Raw genomic sequence first — 23,784 nt, 5'->3', positions numbered from 1 at the left:
ACGGGGTGAACAGGCAGTGGCTCGGGAGGTTGTTGTCCTTGATTATCTTTATGGCCTTCCTATGACATCGGGTGTTGTAGGTGTCCTGGAGGGCAGGTAGTTTGCCCCCGGTGATGCGTTGTGCAGACCACACTACCCTCAAGCACAATTGCCATACCAGGAGGTGATACAGTCTGACAGGATGCTCACGATTGTGCATCTGTAAAAGTTTGACTGTTTTCGCTGACAAGCCAAATTTCTTCAGCCTCCTGTGGTTGGGTTGTGCCTTCTTCACCACACTGTCTGTGTGGGTGGACCATTTCAGTTTGTCCGTGATGGTGGACACCTCCATAAGTTTGGATAACCTGCTGGCTACCCGCGGACGTCCAGATCGGGGTCTGTCGATTCCATCCCCCAGCACCACCGCTCCGATGCCCATGGAGCTTGGGGTTGCTGCAAATAGGGGGACCGTAGGAGGGGCCGATCCATGCACCATATGTGGCCGCAGAGGGCACACTGCCGGTCGGTGCTGGGGAGGTTCCTGTAGGAGTCGAGGCAGCAGGCAGGGCACTCTCATGTCACCCCAGGTGAGTCATTACCAGGCTCACCCAGAGCCCCTTGCTGCTCACATGTTTTTGTTTAGGAATTTTCCTGAGTTTTCCCCGCATTCCCAGCATAAGGCGTTCGTCGATTCAGGCACAGCTGGGAATTTTATTGACAGATCATTTGCCCATAGTTTAGGGATCCCCTCTATTTCTGAAACTATCCGCCGCCATTGTCGCAACCCCTATTACCAGCCTGTTCAACCTCTCTTTCATATCGTCTGAGATCCCCAAGGATTGGAAAGCTGCCGCAGTCATCCCCCTCTTCAAAGGGGGAGACACCCTGGACCCAAACTGTTACAGACCTATATCCATCCTGCCCTGCCTATCTAAGGTCTTCGAAAGCCAAGTCAACAAACAGGTCACTGACCATCTCGAATCCCACCGTACCTTCTCCGCTGTGCAATCTGGTTTCCGAGCCGGTCACGGGTGCACCTCAGCCACGCTCAAGGTACTAAACGATATCATAACCGCCATCGATAAAAGACAGTACTGTGCAGCCGTCTTCATCGACCTTGCCAAGGCTTTCGACTCTGTCAATCACCATATTCTTATCGGCAGACTCAGTAGCCTCGGTTTTTCGGATGACTGCCTTGCCTGGTTCACCAATTACTTTGCAGACAGAGTTCAGTGTGTCAAATCGGAGGGCATGCTGTCCGGTCCTCTGGCAGTCTCTGTGGGGGTGCCACAGGGTTCAATTCTCGGGCCGACTCTTTTCTCTGTATATATCAATGATGTTGCTCTTGCTGCGGGCGATTCCCTGATCCACCTCTACGCAGACGACACCATTCTATATACTTCCGGCCCGTCCTTGGACACTGTGGTATCTAACCTCCAAACGAGCTTCAACGCCATACAACACTCCTTCCGTGGCCTCCAACTGCTCTTAAACGCTAGTAAAACCAAATGCATGCTTTTCAACCGTTCGCTGCCTGCACCCGCACGCCTGACCAGCATCACCACCCTGGATGGTTCCGACCTTGAATATATGGACATCTATAAGTACCTAGGTGTCTGGCTAGACTGTAAACTCTCCTTCCAGACTCATATCAAACATCTCCAATCGAAAATAAAATCAAGAGACGGCTTTCTATTCCGCAACAAAGCCTCCTTCACTGATGCCGCCAAACTTACCCTAGTAAAACTGACTATCCTACCGATCCTCGACTTTGGCGATGTCATCTACAAAATTGCTTCCAACACTCTACTCAGCAAACTGGATGCAGTTTATCACAGTGCCATCCGTTTTGTCACTAAAGCACCTTATACCACCTACCACTGCGACTTGTATGCTCTAGTCGGCTGGCCCTCGCTACATATTCGTCGCCAGACCCACTGGCTCCAGGTCATCTACAAGTCCATGCTAGGTAAAGCTCCACCTTATCTCAGTTCACTGGTCACGATGGCAACACCCATTCGTAGCACGCGCTCCAGCAGGTGTATCTCACTGATCATCCCTAAAGCCAACAACTCATTTGGCCGCCTTTCATTCCAGTACTCTGCTGCCTGTGACTGGAACGAATTGCAAAAATCGCTGAAGTTGGAGACTTTTATCTCCCTCACCAACTTCAAACATCTGCTATCTGAGCAGCTAACCGATCGCTGCAGCTGTACATAGTCTATTGGTAAATAGCCCACCCATTTTCACCTACCTCATCCCCATACTGTTTTTATTTATTTACTTTTCTGCTCTTTTGCACACCAATATCTCTACCTGTACATGACCATCTGATCATTTATCACTCCAGTGTTAATCTGCAAAATTGTAATTCTTCGCCTACCTCCTCATGCCTTTTGCACACAATGTCTATAGACTCCCCTTTTTTTCTACTGTGTTATTGACTTGTTAATTGTTTACTCCATGTGTAACTCTGTATTGTCTGTTCACACTGCTATGCTTTATCTTGGCCAGGTGGCAGTTGCAAATGAGAACTTGTTCTCAACTAGCCTACCTGGTTAAATAAAAGTGAAAAAAAAAAAAAAAAAAAAAATTGTTCCTGTGGATATGCTTTTCCCTGTGTATGCCCTAGATAGTCGACCATTAGGGTCAGGGCTAATTAGGGAGGCCACCGCTTCACTGGGCATGGTTACGCAGGAGGGACACAAGGAGATAATCAGTCTCTTCCTTATTGATTCTCCTGCGTTTCCCATGGGGCTGGACCTACCCCGGATGACTTGTCATGACCCCACTATTTCGTGGCAACAGAGGGCTCTCACAGGGTGGTCACGAAAGAGCTCGGGGAGGTGTTTAGGGGTTTCCGTTGGGGTGTTGTTGACTATCTGAATATGCCAATTTGGCATCAACCAAAAACTGTGCGATACATCTCCAGGTAGATGCAGCACTTCCCAGGAGTTATCCCCCGCTATGAAAATATATGTCTCTGAATCTCTGGGACTCATCACCAGTGTTTACCTCTCATCACCAGTGTGATCGAATCAATGCGTGGGGCGCACTTCTTCACAAAATTGGATCTCAGGAGTGCTTACAAGCCATCTGGGAGGGGGACGAGTGGAAGACGGCATTACGTACCACCTTATGATACTATGAGTACCTCGTCATGCTGTACGTGTTGAGGAATGCTCCATCAGTCTTCTAGGCTTTTGTAGACAAGATTTTCCTGGACCTGCACGGGCAGGGTGTAGTGGTGTATATCGCCGACATTCTGATAAACTCTGCTACACGTGCCGAGCATGTGTCCCTGGTGCGCAGGTGTGCCTGTTCTTTCAACAGTCCATCTCCTTCCTAGGATACTGCATTTCCACTTCAGGGGTGGAGAATGGAGAGTGGATGGATTTCAGGGGTGGAGAATGGAGAGCGAATGGATTTCAGCCGTGCGTAATTGGCCTGACTCCCACCACGGTAAAGGAAGTGCAGCGGTTTTTAGGGTTTGTCAACTACTACCGGAGGTTTATCCGGGGTTATGGTCAGGTAGCGGCTCCCATTACCTCACTGCTGAAGGGGGGACCGGTGTGTTTGCAGTCGTTGGCAGAGGCGGACAGGGCTTTTGTTCAGCTGAGGGCTGTGTTTACCTCGGCTCAGTAGCTGGCTCATCCGGATCCCTCTTTGGGGTTCATAGTGGACGTGGACGCGTCTGAGGCTGGGATAGGAGCCATGCTCTCTCAGCACACGGGTACACCGCCAAAGCTCCGCCCCTGTCCCTCCTTTTCGAAGAGGCTCAGCCCAGCAGAGCGAAACTATGATGCGGGAGACCGGGAACTGTTGGCTATCGTCAAGGCCTTGAAGGCGTGGAAACGTTGGCTTGAGGGGGCTAAACATCCTTTTCTCATCTGGACTGACCACTGCAATCTGGAGTCCATCCTGGCGGCGAGGAGACTGAACCCTCGCGTGTCAAGGTGGGCCATGTTCTTTACCCGTTTTGTCTTCACCCTGTCCTACAGACCACGTTCCCAGAACGCTAACTACGGGGTGCCTGAGGACAAAGTATCTGATCGAGGTGCCCAGTTCACGTCAAGAGTCTGGAGGGCATTCATGGAACGTCTGGGGGTCTCGGTCAGCCTTACCTTTGGTTTTCACCCCGAGAGTAACGGGCAGGTGGAGAGAGTGAACCAGGATGTGGGTAGGTTCTGCGGTCCTATTGCAAGGACCAGCCGAGGGAGTGGGCGGCGTTCGTGCCCTGGGCAGAGATGGCCCAGAACTCGCTCCGCCACTCCTCCACTAACCTCTCCCTCTTCCAGTGCGTACTGGGGTACCAGCCGGTCCTGGCGCCTTGGCATCAGAGCCAGATCGAGGCTCCTGCGGTGGATGACTGGTTTAGGTGCGCTGAGGAGACCTGGGACGTCGCTCATGTGCACCGTCTGCGGGCCGTGAGGCGCCAGAAAACCTGCGCAGATCGCCAACGCATTGAGGCCCCAGGCTGGTTCTTGACCCGAAACCTGCCCCTCCCTCTGCCCTGCCGGAAGCTGGGCCTGCTGTTTGTGGGGTCATTCAAAGTCCCGAGGAGACTGAACGAGGTATGTTACAGGTTAAAGCTTCCCCTCGATTATCAAATTAACCCCTCGTTCCATGTGTCTCTCCTCAGGCCGGTGGTGGCTGGTCCACTCCATGAGACATTTTTATCATTGCAGATGCTCTTATCCAGGTTGATTTACAGTTAGTGCTTTCATCTTAAGATAGATAGGTGAGACAACCACATCCTGTACTACAGTCAAATATACAGGATACAAACATTCCATTCCAACTAAACAATAGATATATTTTATAGGCACATACACAAAGCAGACACTATTTGTACACATTCTTGAGTGATAATTTGGCAGCAGGTAGCCTAGCGGTTAGAGTGTTGGGCAAGTAACCAAAAGGTTGCTAATATGAATCCCTTAGGCAACTAGCTAAACAATTCAAAAAACACATTTTAAGTTCACACCACACACTTGTACGTGTGTTAAACAGGACAAATATAAGCTCCCCCTATTTGACATTTTGGTATCAGATCATTTCTCACACTATGGGGACATTTGGGATTTCACAAAATTTCCACAGATGCAAACAAACATAAGAATGTGGTTGTTAATAATTGGTTACTACTTCCATTATCCACAGGTACGGTACATTTCAGGTATGCTTGAAACTGATTTACCACCTCGGGCAATGCAGCTGTTGGAGTATTCTCTGATCCAGCTGTTGCTGTGAGGCAGCCAGATGCTGACCCCGCCCTCTCCATCCACGAGTTTCACGATGGATTTGTATGTCAGATTGGGTTATTCTGTAACAACATTTTTCCCAGAGGGATCCAGTAAATAGATTGTGATTATGTTAACTACAACCAAGTTGTTTAATTGAAAGACAAACAACTTTAAGTTTCTTAATTACAATCTATTAGTCTCCCTTTCTATTTTCCTCTCACTCTCTTTGCATCTCTCCCTCCATCTCTCTCTCCTTCCCTCTCTCCCTTTCTCTCTGGTGTACTGTAGGCTTCATTATTTCATATCGAGTCACGCTCACCTCAGCACTCATCAGGAACAAATGGAACATTAAGCTAATGGAAGCAAGCAGACAAAGCACATGCTCAGCTCCCTACCTCCCAACAACACACAGGGAGCCAATTACTGAAGAACACCCCCCTCTGCCAGACATGCACATTCTATGCTACAGGCCTACTCTCAGTCTTTGGGAGTTGGCCACTGATAAAGTGTAAACAGCATTTATATAGTAGGGGTTTTGATATTTCATATTTAACCCTTATGTGGAGTTCGGGTCTGTGGGACCCATTTTCAATGCTTACTAAAATAAAAATTATACCACAAATATTTTTTTCAACCTGAGACTCATTGTCCTTGGCTCATTTTCTGTGAAGAACCTGAAACACTCTGCACCCCCTGCACACTGTGCACCCCCTACACATTTATATTACATACAGTGCCTTGCGAAAGTATTAGGCCCCCTTGAACTTTGCGACCTTTTGCCACATTTCAGGCTTCAAACATAAAGATATAAAACTGTATATTTTTGTGAAGAATCAACAACAAGTGGGACACAATCATGAAGTAGAACGACATTTATTGGATATTTCAAACTTTTTTAACAAATCAAAAACTGAAATATTTGGCATGCAAAATTATTCAGCCCCTTTACTTTCAGTGCAGCAAACTCTCTCCAGAAGTTCAGTGAAGATCTCTGAATGATCCAATGTTGACCTAAATGACTAATGATGATGAATACAATCCACCTGTGTGTAATCAAGTCTCTGTATAAATGCACCTGCACTGTGATAGTCTCAGAGTTCCGTTAAAAGCGCAGAGAGCATCATGAAGAACAAGGAACACACCAGGCAGGTCCGAGATACTGTTGTGAAGAAGTTTAAAGCCGGATTTGGATACAAAAAGATTTCCCAAGCTTTAAACATCCCAAGGAGCACTGTGCAAGCGATAATATTGAAATGGAAGGAGTATCAGACCACTGCAAATCTACCAAGACCTGGCCGTCCCTCTAAACTTTCAGCTCATACAAGGAGAAGACTGATCAGAGATGCAGCCAAGAGGCCCATGATCACTCTGGATGAACTGCAGAGATCTACAGCTGAGGTGGGAGACTCTGTCCATAGGACAACAATCAGTCGTATATTGCACAAATCTGGCCTTTACGGAAGAGTGGCAAGAAGAAAGTAATTTCTTAAAGATATCCATAAAAAGTGTCGTTTAAAGTTTGCCACAAGCCACCTGGGAGACACACCAAACATGTAGAAGAAGGTGCTCTGGTCAGATGAAACCAAAATTGAACTTTTTGGCAACAATGCAATACGTTATGTTTGGCGTAAAAGCAACACCCTGAACACACCATCCCCACTGTCAAACATGGTGGTGGCAGCATCATAGTTTGGGCCTGCTTTTCTTCAGCAGGGACAGGGAAGATGGTTAAAATTGATCGGAAGATGGATGGAGCCAAATACAGGACCATTCTGGAAGAAAACCTGATGGAGTCTGTAAAAGACCTGAGACTGGGACGGAGATTTGTCTTCCAACAAGAGAATGATCCAAAACATAAAGCAAAATCTACAATGGAATGCTTAAAAAATAAACCTATCCAGGTGTTAGAATGGCCAAGTCAAAGTCCAGACCTGAATCCAATTGAGAATCTGTGGAAAGAACTGAAAACTGCTGTTCACAAATGCTCTCCATCCAACCTCACTGAGCTCGAGCTGTTTTGCAAGGAGGAATGGGAAAAAATGTCAGTCTCTCGATGTGCAAAACTGATAGAGACATACTCCAAGCGACTTAGAGCTGTAATCGCAGCAAAAGGTGGCGCTACAAAGTATTAACTTAAGGGGGCTGAATAATTTTGCACGCCCAATTTTTCAGTTTTTGATTTGTTAAAAAAGTTTGAAATATCCAATAAATGTCGTTCCACTTCATGATTGTGTCCCACTTGTTGTTGATTCTTCACAAAAAAAGACAGTTTTATATCTTTATGTTTGAACCCTGAAATGTGGCAAAAGGTCGCAAAGTGTCATGTTTTGTCATATATTGTCTTGTCCTTGTGCTTTCCCTTCTGTTCGTTTCCCCCTGCTGGTCTTATTAGGTTCGTTCCCTTTTTCTATCCCTCTCTCTCCCCCTCCCTCTCTCTCTTCTCTCTATCGTTCCGTTCCTGCTCCCAGCTGTTCCTCATTCTCCTAACTCACTCATTTACTCTTTTCACACCTGTCCCCTATTTTGCCCTCTGATTAGAGTCCCTATTTCTCCCCTTGTTTTCCGCTTCTGTCCTTGTCGGATCCTTGTCGGATCCTTGTATGATGTTTCGCTGTTCTGTGTCCTTGTCTCGCCCTGTCGTGTTTTGTCTCCTTCAGATGCTGCGTGTGAGCAGGTGTCTTAGTCTGCTACGGTCGGTGCCTTCCCGAAGCAACCTGCAGTCAATGGTCGAGTCTCCAGTCTGTCCTCGTTACTACGAGTGGATTTAAGTTTTTTCCTGTTTTGTTTTCTTCTTGATTTTTCCAGGATTATTACTTTTGTCATATACTGGAATAAAGACTCTGTTTTCGTTAAGTCGCTTTTGGGTCCTCATTCACCAGCATAACACAAAGTTCAAGGGGGCCGAATACTTTCGCAAGGCACTGTATTTGGTGTTCAGGTTTTACATTCGACTGATGTAAAAATGGCCTTATAAATACATTTAAATAATTGACATTACAATACATTATCTTGATACATTGTAAAAAAAAAAAAAGTATTTTCCCACACTCTACCCCAGTCAGGTGAAAATTGGGGGAGGGAAACAACATATCAAATCAAATCAAATTGATTTATATAGCCCTTCGTACATCAGCTGATATATCAAAGTGCTGTACAGAAACCCAGCCTAAAACCCCAAACAGCAAGCAATGCAGGTGTAGAAGCACGGTGGCTAGGAAAAACTCCCTAGAAAGGCCAAAACCTAGGAGGAAACCTAGAGAGGAACCAGGCTATGAGGGGTGGCCAGTCCTCTTCTGGCTGTGCCGGGTGGAGATTATAACAGAACATGGCCAAGATGTTCAAATGTTCATAAATTACCAGCATGGTCAAATAATAATAATCACATTAGTTGACGAGGGTGCAGGAAGTCAGCACTTCAGGAGTAAATGTCAGTTGGCTTTTCATAGCCGATCATTAAAAGATGTTCAAATGTTCATAAATTACCAGCATGGTCAAATAATAATAATCACAGTAGTTGACGAGGGTGCAGGAAGTCAGCACTTCAGGAGTAAATGTCAGTTGGCTTTTCATAGCCGATCATTAAGAGTATCTCTACCACTCCTGCTATCTCTAGAGAGTTGAAAACAGCATGTCTGGGACAGGTAGCACGTCCGGTGAACAGGTCAGGATTCCATAGCCGCAGGCAGAACAGTTGAAACTGGAGCAGCAGCAAGGCCAGGTGGACTGGGGACAGCAAGGAGTCCTCATGCCATGTAGTCCTGAGGCATGGTCCTAGGGCTCAGGTCCTCCGAGAGAGAGAAATAAAGAGAGAAAGAGAGAATTAGAGAGAGCATACTTAAATTCACACAGGACACCGGATAAGACAGGAGAAGTACTCCAGATATAACAAACTGACCCTAGCCCCCCGACACAAACTACTACAGCATAAATACTGGAGGCTGAGACAGGAGGGGTCAGGAGACACTGTGGCCCCATCCGATGATACCCACGGACAGGGCCAACCCCACCCACTTTGCCAAAGCACAGCCCCCACTCCCCTAGAGAGATATCTTCAACCACCAACTTACCATCCTGAGACAAGGCCAAGAATAGCCCACAAAGTTCTCTGCCACGGCACAACCCAAGGGGGGGTCGCCAACCCAGACAGGAAGATCACATCAGTGACTCAACCCACTCAAGTGACACACCCCTCCTAGGGAAGGCATGAAAGAGCACCAGTAAACCAGTGACTCAGCCCCTGTAATAGGGTTAGAGGCAGAGAATCCCAGTGGAAAGAGGGGCACCGGCAGTGTATATTGCTTGTAACTGATGTCAGTCAACATTTAAGTATTAAGTATTTTTACGTAAATTGTTATGACTGGATAATGCTGTGGGTCCATCAGACCCGCAAACATTGGGTGAATAACAAAAACAAACACCACACAAGGGTTAAGATCCATTCACAGATAAAACTTTGACTATTCTGTTATGACTGCTCTCTTAATGTTTGTGTTCAATCGGTCCTATCTGCATCACAATAAAACAAAATAGGCCTATTTCTCTTTTTTGGTTTGACCATTAAAGAAGAATAGCTGGTACAGAGAATATTCAGGGCCTCAACTGAACTTCCGTATATGCCCTTTGGAATAAGCTGTTCCAAGAACTACATAACGGTCAATCCGAGTTATAAGAATGGAACAGTGGCAACATTTACATGTTCAATAAAGCTGATATCATCCTTATTAGCCCCAATGAAGTGCTGCTGTAGGCATGGATGGGCAATTCCTTAATGGACTATAGAAAGACTAGATTAGCTCATTGACTGCCAGTATTGGATCTCCTGAGTGAAATTAGCCAGCCTGCCTGTCTGGATAAGAGTGAGGGAATGCTTAGGAGAGGAGAAAGAGACCTCTCACTGGCTGTTGGTCACACTGCGGTCAGCTCTCTCGGGGACTCTGATGATAGAAGTTTACCTTGCTACCTTTTATGTGGCCCTGTTTTAAAATTAATTGGGCTACAATCAGAAAATCCAGACATTTGAATATACACTACCGTTCAAAAGTTTGGGGTCACTTAGAAATGTCCTTGTCAAACTGATCAGAAATACACTGTAGACATAGTTAATGTTGTAAATGACTATTGTAGCTGGAAACTGACAATTTTGATTGAATATTTACATAGACATACAGAGGCCCATTTATCAGCAACCATCACTCCTGTGTTCCAATGGCACGTTGTGTTGGCTAATCAAAGTTTATCATTTAAAAGGCAAATTGATCATTAGAAAACCTTTTTGCAATTATGTTAGCACAGCTGAAAACTGTAGTTCTGATTAAAGAAGCAATAAACCTGGCCTTCATTAGACTAGTTGAGTATCTGGAACATCAATATTTGTGGGTTCGAGTACAGGCTCAAAATGGCCAGAAACAAAGCACTTTCTTCTGAAACTCGTCAGTCTATTCTTGTTCTGAGAAATGAAGTCTATTCCATGCGACAAATTGCCAAGAAACTGAAGATCTCGTACAACGCTATGTACTACTCCCTTCACATAACAGAGCAAACTGGCTACTCAACTGGCAGCTTCATTAAATAGTACCCGCAAAACACCCGTCTCAACATCAAGAGTGAAGTGACGACTCCGGGATGCTGGCCTACTAGGCCTCTGTCCAGTGTCTGTGTTCATTTGCCCATCTTCATCTTTTCTTTTTATTGGCCAGTCTGATATATGTCATTTTCTTTGCAACTCTGCACTAGGTCGGGGTTTTTTAGTCTCCAAATATCCACTATTTCTAATGTGTCCAAAATATTTGTGATTTCCTTAGGGGCACGGTAATAATAGTTTGTAGAGTGATTACCTTCAAGGTCCATTGAGGAACTTAACACTGTGTTATAGTCTCCTACCATAATGATTTGATCATTTGTTGCCTGTAAGTTCAATAAATTGGTAAAGTTGTTTTCAAAGAAGAATGGATCATCCTGATTTGGACCATATACAGTTGAAGTTGGAAGTTTACATACACTTTAGCCAAATACATTTAAACTCAGTTTTTCACAATTCCTGACATTTAATCCTAGTAAAAAGTCCCTGGTTTAGGTCAGTTAGGATCACCACTTTATTTTAAGAATGTGAAATGTCAGAACAATAGTAGAGAGAATGATTTAATTCAGCTTTTATTTCTTTCATCACATTCCAAGTGGGTCAGAAGTTTACATACAGTCAATTAGTATTTGGTAACATTGCCTTTAAATTGTTTAACTTGGGTCAAATGTTTCAGGTAGCCTTCCACAAGCTTCCCACAATAAGTTGGGTGAATTTTGGCCCATTCCTCCTGACAGAGCTGGTGTAACTGAGCTGGTGTAACTGAGTCAGATTTGTAGGCTTCCTTGCTCGCACACGCATTTTCAGTTCTGCCCACAAATGTTCTAGTTTATTGAGGACACAAAGGAAGGGCTTTGTGATGGCCACTCCAATACCTTGACTTTGTTGTCCTTAAGCCATTTTGCCACAACTTTGGAAGTATGCTTGGGGTCATTGTCCATTTGGAAGATCCATTTGCGACCAAGCTTAAACTTCCTGACTGATGTCTTGAGATGTTGCTTCAATATATCCACATAATTGTTCTTCTCATGATGCCATGTATTTTGTGAAGTGCACCAGTCCCCCCTGCAGCAAAGCACCCCCACAACATGATGCTTCCATCCCCGTGCTCCACGGTTGGGATGGTGTTCTTCGGCTTGCAAGCCTCACACTTTTTCTTCCAAACATAACGATGGTCATTATGGCCAAACAGTTCTATTTTTGTTTCATCAGACCAGAGGACATTTATCCAAAAAGTACGATCTTTGTCCCAATGTGTAGTTGCAAACCGTAGTCTGGCTTTTTTATGGCGGTTTTGGAGCAGTTGCTTCCTCTTTTCTGAGCGGCGTTTCAGGTTATGTCGATATAGGACTCGATTTACTGTGGATATAGTACCCGTTTCCTCCAGCATCTTCACAGGGTCCTTTGCTGTTGTTCTGGGATTGATTTACACTTTTTACACCAAAGAAAGCGTCTCCTTCCTGAGCGGTATGATGGCTGTGTGGTCCCATGGTGTTTATACTTGCGTACTATTGTTTGTACAGATGAACGTGGTACCTTCAGGCGTTTGGAAATTGCTCCCAGGGATGAACCAGACTTGTGGAGGTCTAAAAAATGTTTTTCTGTGGTCATGGCTGATTCCTTTTGATTTCCCCATGATGTCAAGCAAATAGGCACTGTGTTTGAAGGTAGTCCTTGAAATAAATCCACAGCTATATCTCCAATTGACTCAAATGATGTCCATTAGCCTATCAGAAGCTTCTAAAGCCATGACATCCTTTTCTGGAATTTTACAAGCTGTTTAAAGGCACAGTCAACTTAGTGTGTGGAAACGTCGGACCCACTGGAATTGTGATACAGTGAATTATAAGTGAAATAATCTGTCTGTAAACAATTATTGGGAAAGTGACTTGTGTCATGCACAAAGTAGATGTCCTAATCGACTTGGCAAAACTATAGTTTGTTAACAAAAAATATGTGGAGTGGTTGAAAAACGAGTTATAATGACTCCATCCTAAGTGTTATGTAAGCTTCAACTGTCGATTAATGAGACAAATCTCTTTTCGTCCACTTTCATATTCAAAATACTCAACCTTCCTTGCGAATCATTCCTGACTATTTACACATTCCGATAAAAAAATGTGTTAATTAATAATAACTTCATCTAAATTCCTTTTCTTTTAGCTATGTAAAGACTGATTTTCTTTTTTATAATCTGCTAAACTGTTTCTAGGCCATCATTGAAAATAAGATTTTGTTCTTAACTGACTTGCCTAGTTAAATAAAGGTAAAATTAAAAAAAATATAAAAAAACATTACAATTATAAATGGCAATGCTTATTTCATCCCTTACCATAACTAGATACTATTCTCAGTCTAAATTGAACATAATTAGTGCTTGTTAAGTTACTGCCATCAGAGGTATGTTGACGGTTCAAACTAGAGCTTTCAAATGTCTGATATTTAGAAATCAAGAAATAGGTTCTCGCAATATGTTTTATTCCCTTGCCTGTTTGCCTGTGAGCCAATGCCACAGATGTTAGAAAATTGAGACAAGATATTATGTGTGTAGTAAATCTGAGTAGGTTGATGTGTATGATATTGGATGTGATATAGTGTGTGTACAATGTCTGTATAAGAGAAAGACTATAATGTGTGATGTCCAAAGAAATAATAACTCTGTCAATTTGTATGGATGAGTGTCTATGTATGTAACATGTAGTGCGTCTAGCCTTAATATTCAAGATGATAATTGTAATCAATATCATATCACCGTCATAGTTGCATCATAATTACCTTTAACATCATTGAAAAACACATCCCAGCATTTCAATAGCAATTGACGTTTCACATGATCATGAAAGAGACCTTGCATTACTCTAGAGACGGCTTCACTACAGTACAAATGTATTCCGTACAATATGTTATTATTCCCCAATGCCCCTATTCTGATATCTTCCCCTTGCTTGTTTGAACATATATAAACGTGTAGACAAGTACATAAAAAGATAGACAAACAATTAACACATTAAATTATATGCAGTTCTCAACAATAGTGTATTGGCATTCCTCCTCCTCTTCCGAGGAGGAGTAGCGAGAAGGATCGGAGGACCAATGCGCAGCGTGGTAAGTGTCCTTAACTTTTATTTAAAGACAAACTGAACACTACAAAACAATAAACGTGAAATAAACGAAACTGAAACAGTACCGTAAGGCAACAAACACACACACGGAAAACAAACACCCACAACTCAAAAGTGAAACCCAGGCTACCTAAGTATGATTCTCAATCAGAGACAACTAACGACACCTGCGTCTGATTGAGAACCATACTAGGCTGAACTCAAAACCCCAACATAGAAAAACACACATAGACTGCCCACCCCAACTCACTCCCTGACCATACTAAATAAAGACAAAACAAAGGAACTAAAGGTCAGAACTTGACAAATAGAGAGGGAGAGGAGAGAAGAGAAAGAGAAGAGAGCGAGATCAGGTGTGTGTGTGTGTGTGTGTGTGTGTGTGTGTGTGTGTGTGTGTGTGTGTGTGTGTGTGTGTGTGTGTGTGTGTGTGTGTGTGTGTGTGTGTGTGTGTGTGTGTGTGTGTGTGTGTGTGTGTGTGTGCGTGTGCGTGTGCGTGTGCGTGTGTGTGTGTGTGTGTGTCCATATGTGTAAGCGAGCATGTAATTGAGTATGTGTGTGTTCATATCCACTTTATAATGTTCAGATATTTTTACAGTTCCCATACTTTCTTTTGTTTGTAACCTGAAGTCCCTGTGAAATTTAGTACTGCCATGGTGCTATGGCGCTATCTTGGAATAGCTATCCATCTATATAGAGTTTGTCCACAATGAGAAGGGCACGCTTACCCTTCTCCCTTTGTTGCCTTTGTCCCAGATACAGTCTCTTACAAGGTTTGTTTTTCTCCCTTGGAAATTGGTCATTGAGACTGAATATGGTCCCTTTAAGCTCCCTCCCCCTGCTTTGATCAGCTCATTTTGCTGTTAGTGTTCAAATAATCGATAATCGGTCGGGGACCCTTGGTCTCATCACTCCGAGCTCCAAGTCTGTGTACGCTGTGGATAGCCACCTTGTTTACAGTCTCTATAGGAAGTTTCAAGGCGGATTGCATGAATTCTCTGATCACGCCCTCTGGATTATTAAATGATTATTAAAAAATGATTTTTGCGTACGCTAGTTGCGACTCCTTCATCACCCTGTTTTCCCCGAGTAGACAATCCATGTTGGAATTGTGGATTTTTACCTTGGCTGTGAGTGCCTTGTTTTCTCCTAGGAGCGTGAGAATTTCACTCTGGCTGAACTCCAAACTCCCCCTCAGCCCTGCTACCTCCTCACACAACTTTTCCACTGTTGCATTCCAGCCAGAGCACTAGCCTCTACTTCAACAGTAAGTAAATTATCCATGTCTGTAGATGAATCTGTTTTTCTTTTTTGTGGGTTAAAGTTACATTGGGAGGTAGTCTGATCTTTCCGTGATGGTGTATGTGGTTCCTCCATAGCATAAATCTGTTGGTACTCATAGATTTCCCTCAGGATGTCCTTAGTATCCAGGTTTGCTCTTTACTGCAACCAATTATTTTACGAAAATTTAACAATGAGTCTTTCCCACAAAGATGACAGGTGTCTTTAGTACAGCCAGGTAGCACTCGAGGAATCCACTCAAAAAAGTGGAACACAAACTTGCAGTCCCAGCCGTAAGGGTTAACAGGGTTGTGGAATCCTTAGCAACAAAACTTTAGTTTAATGATTTTTAAAATATATATAACCAACAAACCGAGTGTAGAAAGTACAACGTTCTGTTGTAATTAAATTGTTGCCAGTACCACAGTTAAAGTCACCAACACTGTGGATAACATGAAAACAGCCTAACTAGCTCTGCTAGTGCAAATAAAATGGTCAGAGTGGGGTGTTCTCTCATTTGTCTGGAAGCAAGCTAGCCAATGTTAGCCAGTTAACTTGGTTGCCTGAATGCCGTTGTGAGGTCAGAACATTTCGATCAACCCTACTCCTCAGCCAGAGCGCCCAGTGTACGCTCTCAATGCTCCGAGAGCGAAACGCTCTGAATTTACGAACGGACAATCTGACAGCACAGTTACAGTCACCAACACTCTGGATGACATAACAGCCTAACCAGCTCTGCTATGGCGAGTAATGTTCAGTGAGCTGTTATCTATTTTGTGTCCGGAAGTAGCTAGCAAGTTAGCTTGGGTGCTTGACTGCTGTAGTTAGTACAGAATGCTCGTATCAACCCTTAAAGAGATGGGTGGGGTTATAGCTTAAGAGGGTGTGAACAATGCTAAATGGGTGTAGACATAGAAGGACTCTCCAGTAGTAGTACCAAAACATTCAAAAGCCATTTTCTCAAAAGTGAGTTGATAAGTTTATCAACCTTCAAAAGCATAATTACTTTCCCATTGTTCCTCAGCTGTAGTGTATGATATACCATTTTGTATCTCTGTGTCTCTAATTGTATCCAATGTAAAAAAAAAAAACGCCATTTCAAATGTTGCTACTTAAGACCGATTCGAGCCAGTCGTTCACATATATTTAACAATCCAATCAGCTGTAAAAGCACCAGATAACATTTTTGCCAAATGCTTTTTAATTATGTTTTTGATGTAGGGGAATAGTTTTTGGTGCCCTTATAGTACTGCTGATGTGTTGTTTATGATGTACTCTTGCATCTAAAACCAGCCATATGGCTTATCTAGTACCCAGAACAAGCACATGCTCAGATTCAAACAGGACTCAAAACAAAGACACAAAGGCTTTATTGACTTGGAATGTTTAGACATTTACAAGCATGTTTTTGCTTTCAGCTATGTCTACTGTGAAAGTATGGTTATCAGGTTGTCCATATGGAGATATCACACATGACATTCATTTGTAACCATTGCCAAATTCATAAATTCTCATTTGCATTTCCAATCAAAAGCAATATGAAAACATAGGGAAATCTCCATGAAGGGTAATTGCTGCTACAGAGAACTGTTTGAATAGCTACAGGGAAGAAAATCATTAAACTTATTGCTTTATGCTCAGTGCATGCATTGGGAAACAGCAGACTGAACTGTGCAGAGATTAAGTACTATTTGCATTATAACTGTGTATGCTAGAGAAACATACTGCATGTGACTGTATTGCATCCTCTTTAACCAAAGCCTTAAAAAAAGCATAATTAAACTGAATAATACATACGGTTAAAATCACTAGAAACCAAGTTTGCACTGGAGAGAGCCTTAAAGTGTTATATTTCAATGTGAAAATATATTTTTATCCTTGGCAGAATCATACGTTTCCAAGGACCACTGCTACTTACAGATACAGTATCTAAATTTGAGCCAGTTTGCTACAACAGGAAAATAATCCTGCAGCAACAAGACATATGAATTATGTGGATTATAATTAATGGACATTTAGGATGATACTTGATTTTCTAAGTGGAAATTACAAACTTCAGAAGCCTTTTTAAATCTCAAATACACTATCTGTTTAAAATGTCCTTCATTGCAGAAAAGTCCTCCTGCAAAAGGGTGATCAAATGAAGATCCTACATCTGTAGTTACTCCATTGTCAATCATAACGAAACAACTGATAAACCCTCGACTTACTATTATCAAGGTTAAACACCCAGAGCTTGGAAAAGAGGGTCCTTGTGTACAGTACAATGTAATAATGTAATGGACAGTTCCTCAAGTCCAACCGTATGACATAGCATCAACCCTATTGCTTGGTACTGCTGTAAGGGGATGTGTGTACTGTACCTATACCCATGCAAAGCTTTATATTAGCACAAACCTCACCCACCAATCAACACATCAATTTACCTAGCATCTACTATATAAACAGCCAAAGTGAAAGCCACAGACACAGGGGGTTCAAGAGTGGTTTTGTGAGAGCACATTAGTGAATGAAAAATATTTAATTATATATTGAACATTTCTGTTTTAGCTGACAATTATATTATGCTATTGTAGTGGGGCAATATTTTATATTTATGCAGTAGTGTAAAGTACTTAAGTAAAAAATACTTCAAAATACTACTTAAGTAGTTTTTTTGGGTATCTGTACTTTACTATTCATATTTTTGACAACTTTTACTTCACTACATTTCTAAACAGAATTATGTACTTTTTACTCCATACATTTTCCCCGGCACCAAAATTACTCGTTAAATTTTGAATGCTTAGCAGCACAGGAAAATTCTCAAATTCATGCACTTATCAAGAGAACATGCCTGGTCATCCATATTGCCTCTGATCTGGAGAACTCACTAAATACAAATGCTTTTTTTGTAAATGATGACAGTGTGCCCCTGTACTAGAAAATTGTGCCATCTGGTTTTCTTAATTTTTACTTGTACTTTTACTTTTGATACTTAAGTATATTTTTGCAATTACATTTATTTCTGATTGTTAAGTATATTTAAAACCAAATACTTTTAGACTTTTACTCAAGTAGTATTTTACTGGGTGACTTTCACTTTTACTTGAGTCATTTTCTGTTAAGGTATCTTTAATTTTACTCAAGTATTTGTCACGACTTCTACCGAGGGTAACTCCTCTCCCTGTTCGGGCAGCGCTCGGCACTCGGCGTCGCCGGTTTACTAGCCGCCACCGATCCCTTTTTCCTTATCTGGTTGTTTTGTCTGTGTTCCTTTTCACACCTGGTTTCACTTGCGTTCATTTCTGTGTGTATATACGGCACCTGTTGCCTTCCTGAGTTCGTGCGGGATTAAGTTTGTGTGTATTTGCGCTCGATTATATTTGATATTTGTTGATTTCATTATTACGCACGTGTATGTAAAGTGTCAGAACTGTGGTTGTTCCTCAGTTTCTGATTATCAAGAGTATTTGTATTGGTGGACTATATGATTAAACACGCTTCACTGACATCCCTGCTCTCCTGCGCCTGACTCCTACACCTCTCACCCAGACGCACCTTATCACAGTATTACAATTGGGTACTTTTTAATGATCTTATAGATACCTCATATGCGACCCATAATAAGACTAAGCAATTCAGACTAAGCCCATTAAATGAATTCTTATGCAAGAGACTATAGTTGAGTTACAGTAATAGAAAGGCAAAAGAAAGGTCTGAGAATATATTTGTAAATATAAGTGTATTTAATTACTTAGTCAAATGAATGCTTAATTTATACACGGCATGAGCTTAAGTTAACAAGCATTACAAGGCATTATTCTAGATATGATCAGAGAGAGTGAGAGAAAGAGAGATCCTGCGACCTAAGAGGTATGTATCAGACGTTCATCAGGCTCTGCTCACACCTACTGCGATGGTCCAGGCCTAAACCACACAAAAACACTAGACAATATGGAACACAAAGCTTTTACTATTTCATTCTTGAATATACAAGATCTTGAGGTCATCTGCCTTTGGCCTAAAGAGCAGGATCAAATCAAATGTATTTATATAGCCCTTCTTACATCAGCTGATATCTCAAAGTGCTGTACACAAACCTAGCCTAAAACCCCAAACAGCAAGCAATGCATGTGTAGAAGCACAGTGGCTTGGAAAAACTCCCTAGAAGGGCCAAAACCTAGGAAGAAAACTGGAGAGGAACCAGGCTATGAGGGGTGGCCAGTCCTCTTCTGGCTGTGCCGGGTGGAGATTATAACAGAACATGGCCAAGATGTTCTAATGTTCATAAATGACCAGCATGGTCAAATAATAATAATCACAGTAGTTGTAGCTTAAGCCCCACCCTCTTCAACATATATATGTCAACAAATTGGCGAGGGCACTAGATAGGTCTGCAGCACCTGCCTTCACCCTACTAGAATCAAAAGTCAAATTTTTACTGTTTGCTGATGATCTGGTGCTTCTGTCCCCAATCAGCGAAGGCCTACAGTAGCACCCAGTTCTTCTGCACAGATTCTGTCAGACATGGGACCTGACAGTAAATCTCAGTAAGAAAAAAATGATGGTGTTGCAAAAAAAGGTCCAGTTCCCATGAACACAAATACAAATTCCATCTAGATGCCTTTGCCCTAGAGCACACAGAAAAACTATGCATTCCTCGGCCTAAACATCAGTGCCACAGGTAACTTCCATAAAGCTGTGAACGATCTGAGAGACAAGGCAAGAAAGGCCTTCTACGCCATCAAAAGGAACATAAAATTTGACATACCAATTAGGATCTGGCTAAAAATACTTGAATCAGTTATAGAACAAATTGCCCTTTCTGGTTATGGGGTCTGGTGTCCGGTCACAACCAAGAACTCAGAAAATGGGACAAACACCAAATTGAGGCTCTGCATGCAGAATTCTGCAAAACTATCTTCCATGTACAACGCAAAACATCAAATAATGCATGTGGAGCAGAATTAGGCCGATACCCGCTAATTATAAAAATCCCAAAAAGAGCAGTTCAATTCTACAACCACCTGAAAGGAAGCAATTTCCAAACCTTCCATAACAAAGCCATTAAGTACAGAGAAATAAACATGGAGAAGAGCCCCCTAAGCAAGCTGGTCCTGGGGCTCTGTTCACAAACTCAAACAGAACCAACAGAGCCCCAGGAGAGTAACACAATTGGATCCAACCAAATCATGAGATAACAAAAGATAATTACTTGAGACATTGGAAAGAATTAACCCAAAATATATTTGGCCCTAAACAGAGAGTACACAGTGGCAGAATACTTGACCACTGTGACTGACCCAAAATTAAGGAAATCTTTGACTATGTACAAACTCTTGCTATTGAGAAAGGCCGCCGAAGGCAGACCTGGCTCTCAAGAGAAGACAGGCTATATGCACAATGCCCACAACATAAGGTGGAAACTGAGCTGCACTTCCTAACCTCCTGCCAAATGTATGACGATATTAGAGACGCATATTTCCCTCAGATTACACAGACTCAAAAACAAATCCAATTTTGATAAACCTTAAAATATTTTGGGTGAAATACCACAGTGTGCAATGTTTGCGACCTCTTGCCACAAGGGCAACCAGTGAAGAACTAACACCATTGTAAATACAACCTATATTTATGTTGATTTATCTTCCCTTATGACCTTTAGCTATTTGCAAATCATTACAACACTGTACATAGACATAATATGACATTTGAAATATCTTTATTCTTTTGTAAGTGTCTTTTTATTTTTGTATTGTTTATTATCTACTTCACTTGCTATAGCAATGTAAACATACATTTCCCATGCAGAGATAGAGATAAATGCCCATAACTCATGGGAGAAAGAAAGAAAGCAGTTCAGGAACAAAAAAAAGAGAACGAATCTAAGACTGTTTATAAGCATCTGAGTTGTTTGGATTAAAACACTGAGTTGTTGACCAATAGTATTAATGTACAGTTAACCTTCAATCAGATTTCAGTCCTACAGGATGCAACCTCTGCTTCTCAGTGGCGAGACAGTGGGTATTGGACAGATAATACAGCGAAGGTTGAATTCCTGAGAAGACAATAAAACCTTTTGCATAGAGTGTTGATAAAAAGAGTCACTTTGGGGGCTGCCTTACATAATCCTCTCTTGAAAACATCTGATTCTGCTTCAGAAAGAAATGTTAAAAACCGGATAGCCAGCGCTGTAGTCTATCAGGAATCAAGGTAAGACCCAGATGCAGAAACGTCAAATTGACAATGGTTTAATATTCCAACAGAGGCAGGCAATAGACAGGTCAAGGCAGGCAGGGGTCAGTAAACCAGAGGTGGGGCAAAGGTACAGGTCGGGCAGGGGGGATTGGGTCGCTGGAGCCAGGAGAATCCAAATACGGGTACTAGATGAGCGGGAGCTGGATAGCCTCGCTGTGGTTCCCTGACACAAGTAGGTTGATGGGAGTGGTGTTGTGGGTGACTTGGCCTATAGAGCGCCCGTCCAGCGCTCTAACGTCCATGGGAATGGAGAGGGGCTGAGTGGGGATGTTCAGCTCGGACGCCACGGTAGCGTCCAAAAAGCTCTCGTCGGCCCCAGAGTCAAAGAGATTTGGACTGGTCTCCCCACATTAGAATAGCATGAAAAGGGGTGCATGCAAGGGAAGCAGGAACGTTCTCCATATGGCCCACCAGAGTACACGCTTCTACTGGTGAGCCTGTTTTTTTAAAGGACAAGAGAACATGAAATGACCAAGAGTCCCGCAATACAGACAACTCTTTGTGTTGATCCTGTATTGCCAATCCACTGGCGACAGCCTAGCTCTGCCTAGTGGCATAGGCTCAGGAAGCGGTGACTCAGCCGTCTTCTGCAGCCCTCAGGACAGGTCGGGAAGCCTCGGATTCTCTCAGCAACGAGACCATCGGGAGCTTCCTGGGCGTGCAGGCAAAATCCAATATCCTCTCCCTCTGTCATTCCTGTAATACGATGGTCAAAGCGGGAATTGAGCGCCGTAGGTAACTTCCGGGCTGCAAGTTCGTCCTTGACCTCAAATCAACAATCGAACACATGTTTTAGGTCTAGCATTTGTGTGAGAATTACAATGTAGGTTTAGAGTGGTTTCAAAAGCTATTTGAAAATTAAATGTATTAGCATCTCAGTTTACAGCACCCAACATTAGCATAGCAATGGTGAAAGTGTTAAGGCCATTTTCTACCAAATAATGACTTTTCACAGCACACACACATTTTTACATTCAGATTGACTTAGCCATTTGCACCACACTTAAGAAAACAAACTATTCTTTGATAATACAGAGAAGGCTGAATTCCTGAGAAGACAATAAAACCTTTTGCATAGTTGTTCATAAGAAGAATCCCTTTGGGGGCTACCCAGCAGTATACAGTATGACACACAGATGACTGATAGGCCTGCATCAGCCAATAATTTGCACTCACAACATTATACACCTAATTGATTTTATGTTTAAAAAAAATGGGATTTTAGAACTTGACTTTATCTGTCTTGTTGCTGTTTATTGCCATATAACGATGAATAACATGTGCATAGGGTTTAATAACACATCAATAGCCTCCACCTGCATTTTGTACATTTTCTGACAAACATGTAAATTAATCGGTGGTCTGAATCAAAGAGTGAGACCAGATCAAGACAAAGGGCCCTGACAACTGCATGGGAATGGATCTGGCCCAGCCGGGTATTATGAGAAATCTCCTTCAGAATGAGAGCTTACTGTGCAATGCATCAGGGAGGAAGATTAGTGGGCCACTTCAAGTCTGAATTTGATTCAAGTTACAGAGTTTTTCTCTCTCGCTCTCTCTTCTTTCAAAGTTTCGGAGAAGATGAAATGCCAAACACTAGTAAAAAGAGCATTAACCAAACCATCTTATCTTTTGGATGGAACATAGTCTGTGAAGAAGTGCTATCCCACAGGCAATAATTGGTTTTGAGTAAAGGGGCCATTTATTGTTTTATGTTTGTTTTATTGTGTTACGTAAAAAAAAATTGTTGGTAAAAACAATAGTTTATTAACTTGTTTTCAATTAAGTTAGTGCAGAGAACACAAGCCCATTAGGTTTGTGTATGCTAGATGCACGTGCTCTTTACCCTTGGATGCTCTAACATGCTTTCTACCTCTCTCAACACGGATATTATCACCCTGTCACCCATGTCATATCCTCTGATAGGTCACATGAACATTATATTGAGTAACTGTCAGAACATGTCATCGTGGCATTGGCTATGTGAGTTTTGATTGACAGCTGTATGCAGTGAGACTCCACACTCCCACTGTTCCTCTATATCCTCTTTGAAATAGTTAAATAACCTCATTGATTCATGGCCTGAAAATCTGATCTAGTGTATGTTCTTCAACTGAAAGGTGTCATTAAATAAGCATATGAATAATTGAACAATGTGAAAACCAGACCATGGAAAACAGGAGGGTTTCTGTAGATAAAAACACATGACATGATTCATCTTAACCCTAAGATGGCACTGACAGAGAGGACTGCCTTGCTTCTATTTCTTAGGAAACTTTGCAGTATTTTGTTTTTTAAATATTTTATTTCTTACATTGTTAGCCCAGAAAATTGTATGTGT

The sequence above is a fragment of the Oncorhynchus gorbuscha genome, linkage group LG09 (genome assembly GCF_021184085.1).
Source record: "Oncorhynchus gorbuscha isolate QuinsamMale2020 ecotype Even-year linkage group LG09, OgorEven_v1.0, whole genome shotgun sequence".
Taxonomy (NCBI): Eukaryota; Metazoa; Chordata; class Actinopteri; order Salmoniformes; family Salmonidae; genus Oncorhynchus; species Oncorhynchus gorbuscha.
Note: the sequence above shows the minus strand (reverse complement) of the source record.